The sequence below is a fragment of the Triticum urartu genome, chromosome 1, assembly GCF_003073215.2.
Source record: "Triticum urartu cultivar G1812 chromosome 1, Tu2.1, whole genome shotgun sequence".
Lineage (NCBI taxonomy): Eukaryota > Viridiplantae > Streptophyta > Magnoliopsida > Poales > Poaceae > Triticum > Triticum urartu.
Genome location: NC_053022.1, coordinates 483,548,392 through 483,554,391, shown reverse-complemented (window position 1 = coordinate 483,554,391; position 6,000 = coordinate 483,548,392).

The following is a 6,000-nucleotide window of genomic DNA, read 5'->3' as shown; positions in this document are numbered from 1 at the left end:
CGTGTCAAGAAACCGCCTTGCGTTATGTGCGGAGCTGGTTAAAGAAAAACGGTTCAAATAATTACCGGGCCGTGGCGTGATGCCATGCTGCCAAAATGTGTCAGCAGATTAGATTTGTGGAAATGTTATTCTCTCTACGGTGGTATGTGGAACTTATTTTGCAGGGTCGGACATTATCCTTGTATTCAAACTCTTCCGTGGTGTATTCGGAGGAGGAACCCGCCTTGCAATGCCGAAGACAACACTGCGCGCCGGACTCATCGTCATTGAAGCCTGGTTCAGGGGCTACTGAGGGAGTCCTGGATTAGGGGGTCTCCGGACAGCCGGACTATATCCTTTGGCCAGACTGTTGGACTATGAAGATACGACATTGAAGACTTTGTCTCGTGTCCGGATGGGACTCTACTTGGCGTGGAAGGCAAGCTAGGCAATACGGATATGCATATCTCCTTCTTTGTAACCGACCTTGTGTAACCCTAGCCTCCTCCGGTGTCTATATAAACCGGAGGGTTTTAGTCCGTAGGACAACATACAATCATACCATAGGCTAGCTTCTAGGGTTTAGCCTCTCTGATCCCGTGGTAGATCAACTCTTGTACTAGTCATATTATCAAGAATAATCAAGCAGGACGTAGGGTTTTACCTCCATCAAGAGGGTTGATACGTCTCCGTCGTATCTACTTTTCCAAACACTTTTGCCCTTGTTTTGGACTCTATCTTGTATGATTTGAATGGAACTAACCCGGACTGACGCTGTTTTCAGCAGAATTACCATGGTGTTGTTTTATGTGCAGAAAACAAATATTCTCGGAATGACCTGAAACTCCACGGGAGGTCTTAGAAAAAATAATAAAAAATCCTCGCCAAATATGAAGACCAGGGGACCCACACCCTTCTCACGAGGGTGGGCCCCCCCCTAGGGCACGCCCCCTACCTCGTGAGCCCCCTAGAAACCCTCCGACGCCAACTCCAACTCTATATATTTGCTTTCAAAGAGAAGAAATCATCGCGTTTTACAATACGGAGCCGCCGCCAAGCCCTAAAACCTCTTGGGAGGGCTGATCTGGAGTCCGTTCGGGGCTCCAGAGAGGGGGATTCGTCGCCGTCATCATCATCAACCATCCTCCATCACCAATTTCATGATGCTCACCGCCGTGCGTGAGTAATTCCATCGTAGGCTTGCTGGACGGTGATGGGTTGGATGAGATTTATCATGTAATCGGGTTAGTTTTGTTAGGGTTTGATCCCTAGTATCCACCATGTTCTGAGATTGATGTTGCTATGACTTTGCTATGCTTAATGCTTGTTACTAGGGCCCGAGTGCCATGATTTCAGATCTGAACCTATTATGTTTTCATCAATATGTGAGTGTTCTTGATCCTATCTTGCAAGTCTATAGTCACCTATTATGTGTTATGATCCGTTAACCCCGAAGTGACAATAATCGGGATACTTATCGGTGATGACCGTAGTTTGAGGAGTTCATGTATTCACTATGTGCTAATGCTTTGTTCCGGTTCTCTATTAAAAGGAGGCCTTAATATCCCTTAGTTTTCAATAGGACCCCGCTGCCACGGGAGGGTAGGACAAAAGATGTCATGCAAGTTCTTTTCCATAAGCACGTATGACTATATACGGAATACATGCCTACATTACATTGATGAATTGGAGCTAGTTCTGTGTCACCCTATGTTATGACTGTTACATGATGAACCGCATCCGGCATAATTATCCATCACTGATCCGGTGCCTAAGAGTTTTCCATATACTGGTTTACGCTTATTTACTTTTTCGTTGCTACTGTTACAATCACTACAAAATACCAAAAACATTACTTTTGCTGTCTTTACTTTTTTTGCCGCTACCACTACTATCATATTACTTTGCTACTAAACACTTTGCTGCAGATACTAAGTTTCCAGGTGTGGTTGAATTGACAACTCAGCTGCTAATACTTGAGAATATTCTTTGGCTCCCCTTGTGTCGAATCAATAAATTTGGGTTGAATACTCTATCCTCGAAAGCTGTTGCGATCCCCTATACTTGTGGGTTATCAAGACCTTTTTCTGGCGTCGTTGCCGGGGAGCATAGCTCTATTCTTTGAGTCACTTGGGATTTATATCTGCTAGACACTATGAAGAACTTGAGAGATCCAAAAACCAAAATCTATCCCTCAACTACGAGGGGAGGTAAGGAACTGCCATCTAGCTCTGCACTTGATTCACCTTCTGTTATGAGTAAGTTTGCGACACCTACACCTTCTTCTGCTATTCGTTCTGATATGTCGCATGTTATTGATGATGCCACTTCTGCTATGCATGATACTTATGATGAAACTGCTTCTATGTCTGATACTATTGTGCCCCTTAGTGAATTTCTTGATGAACAAATTACTAGGGCTAGAGAAAAAGAAATTATTGAATCTGAATATGATGATGATAGTGATGATGAAAACATGCCTGTTATTCCTAAAGGTTATCTTTTTGATAGGGAATCTTCTGCTGCTATTTTCGCTTGCAAAGATAGATATGAGCTTAAGAGGTTATTAATTAAATGGAACAAAGAATCACTTAGAGATAAAATGAGACCCGACCCTGCTTTTGCTACTTCACCTATATGTGTTCCTGATAAAGATTATGAATTCTCTGCTGATCCTGATATTATTACTTTGGTTGAATCTGATCCGTTTTATGGCTATGAATCTGAAACTGTTGTGGCACATCTTACTAAGTTAAATGATATAGCTGCCCTGTTCACTAATAATGAGAGATCACGTTACCTCTAGTTACTCAAAATATTTCCGTTCTCATTAAAGGGTGATGCTAAGATATGGTTTAATTCTCTTGATCCTGGTTGTGTGCGTAGTCCCCAGGACATGATTTATTACTTCTCTGCTAAATATTTCCCTGCTCATAAGAAACAAGCTGCTTTGAGGAAAATATACAACTTTGTGCAAATTAAAGAAGAGAGTCTCCCACAAGCTTGGGGGAGGCTTCTCAAGTTACTTAATGCTTTGCCTGATCATCCTCTTAAGAAACCCGAAATACTTGATATCTTTTATAATGGACTAACCGATGCTTCCAGAGATTACCTGGATAGTTGTGTTGGTTCTTTTTTCAAGGAAAGAACACCGGATGAAGCTGAAATTCTATTGAATAATATGTTGACAAATGAAAATAATTGGGCACCTCCTGAGCCAGCTCCTGAGCCTATTCCTAAACCAACTCCGAAGAAGAGAGGTATTCTATTTCTCAGTCCCGAAGATATGCAAGAGGCAAAGAAATCTATGAAAGAGAAAAGTATTAAAGCTGAGGACGTTAAGAATTTACCTCCTATTGAAGAAATACATGGTCTTAATATACCGCCTGTTGAAGAAACCTATGATCTAAATTATTTATTCACTAAAGAACCTCTTGATCCCGATATCCCGACACAGGTAGTGAAGGTAAATTCTCTCTATAGATATGATAAAGCTGAAGTTCCTCCTACTAAAATTGCTAGTCAGTGCTTGTATAAGTTTGATAACTTTATGTTTAAACAAGACGACTGCAATGCTTATTTTGGTAGACAATTAAAAGAAAATGCTTATATGATTAGACGCTTGGGTGATTATATGGCTGATATTAAAGGAGAACTTAAACTTGTTAGCAAACATGCTTCTATGGTTACCACTCAAGTAGAACAAGTACTTAAAGCTCAAAAAGAAGTGCTTGATGAAATGAATAGTAAGAAAAATGATTATGCTGTTAGAGTGGCTACTAGAACTGGTAGAATGACTCAGGAACCTTTGTATCCTGAAGGCCACCCTAAGAGAATCGAGCAAGATTCTCAGAGAAATAATATTGATGTTCCTAGTTCTTCTAAAAAGAAGAAGAAGAAAAATGATAGAACTGTGCAAACTTCTAGTGAACCTATTGCTGCACCACCTGATAATCCAAATGATATTTCTATGTCTGATACTGAAACACAATCTGGTAATGAACATGAACCTAGTAAAAATATTAATGATGATGTTCATGATGATGCTCAACCTAGTAATGACAATGATGTAGAAATTGAACCTGTTGTTGATCTTGATAACCCACAATCAAATAATCAACGTTATGATAAAAGAGACTTTGTTGCTAGGAAACATCGTAAAGAAAGGGAACCTTGGGTTCAGAAACCCATGCCTTTTCCTCCAAAACCATCCAATAAAAAGGATGATGAGGATTTTGAGCGCTTTGCTGAAATGATTAGGCCTATCTTTTTGCGTATGAGATTAACTGATGTGCTCAAAACAAATCCTTATGCTAAATATATGAAAGATATCATTACTAATAAAAGAAAGATACCGGAAGCTGAGATTTCTACCATGCTTGCTAATTATACTTTTAAGGGTGGAATACCAAAGAAACTTGGAGACCCCGGAGTACCTACTATACCTTGCTCCATTAAAAGAAATTATATTAAAACTGCTTTATGTGATCTTGGAGCCGGTGTTAGTGTTATGCCTCTCTATTTATATTGTAGACTTGACTTGAATAAGCTGACACCTACCGAAATATCTTTGCAAATGGCTGATAAATCAACTGCTATACCTGTCGGTATTTGTGAGGATGTGCCTGTTGTGGTTGCAAACGTTACTATTTTAACGGACTTTGTTATTCTTGACATTCCTGAGGACGATAGTATGTCTATTATTCTTGGAAGACCTTTTCTTAATACTGCAGGGGCTGTTATTGATTGCAACAAAGGCAATGTCACTTTTCATGTTAATGGTAATGAGCATACGGTACACTTTCCGAGGAAACAACCTCAAGTTCATAGTATCAACTCTATTGGAAAAATTCCATCGATTATATTTGGAGGTTTTGAATTTCCTCTTCCTACTGTCAAGAAGAAATATGATATACTTATTATAGGGGATGTGCATATCCCCGTTGAGGCAACTTAGTGTTATTCGAAATTTCTCTGGTTTCATGATTATCGGAATGAGTTTGTTAACAAGACTTGATCAACCTTGTTAGTGGATTCTTTTTGATGAGCATGAGATGGATGAAACTAGAAGCACAACCTTCTGTACCCTGTTTATACTTTCTGTTATTTATATTAAATAAAGTAAAAATGGTATTTTTTTTGTCTGTTTCCTGGCTTATCTGTGCAATATAAAAATATCCCAAAAGTAAAAGTCCTCAGAATGACATGCCAATTTAATATGATTTTTTCGGGAATATTCGAGGATCCACCAAGAGACGCTCCGGTACGGCCTTGCGAATGGCCGTCAGAAAATTTTATGGACCGTGCGGGAATTAAAGAAGAATTCAAAGCATATTTGCGCAATGCCGGTCTTGAGAATTTTGAGGCTAACAAATGCCCCCGGTATCATGATCTCACAAGTTCATTTGTGAGAAGGTTTGAGTATTCATCTTCGCGTAATTCCCCTTCAGTCATGTTTGATCTCTATGACAAATCTTATACCATGGACTTAGAGGATTTCACTTCTGCTTGCGAACTTCCATCATGATTTCACTTCTGCTTTCCCCCTTTCCCCCTCTATGAGAAGGAAAAGAAGGGGGGCCGAATCCTACTAGGACCGGGAGTCCTAGTAGGACTCCCCCTTATGGCGCGCCCCCTAGGGCCGGCCTCCTCCCTCTCCCTCCTTTATATACGTGGGCAGGGCACCCCTTGGAGACACACCAATTGTTCTAAGCCGTGTGCAGCGTCTCCCTCCACGGTTTACTCCTCCGGTCATATTCACGTAGTGCTTAGGCAAAGCCCTGCGCGGAGCACATCACCATCACCGTCACCACGCCGTCGTGCTGACGAAACTCTTCCTCGACCCTCTGCTGGATCAAGAGTTTGAGGGACGTCATCGAGCTGAACGTGTGCCGAACTCGGAGGTGGCGTGCGTTCAGTACTTGATCGGTTGGATCGCGAAGACGTTCGACTACATCAACCGCATTAACCTAACGCTTCCGCTTTTGGTCTACGAGGGTACGTGGACACACTCTCCCCCTC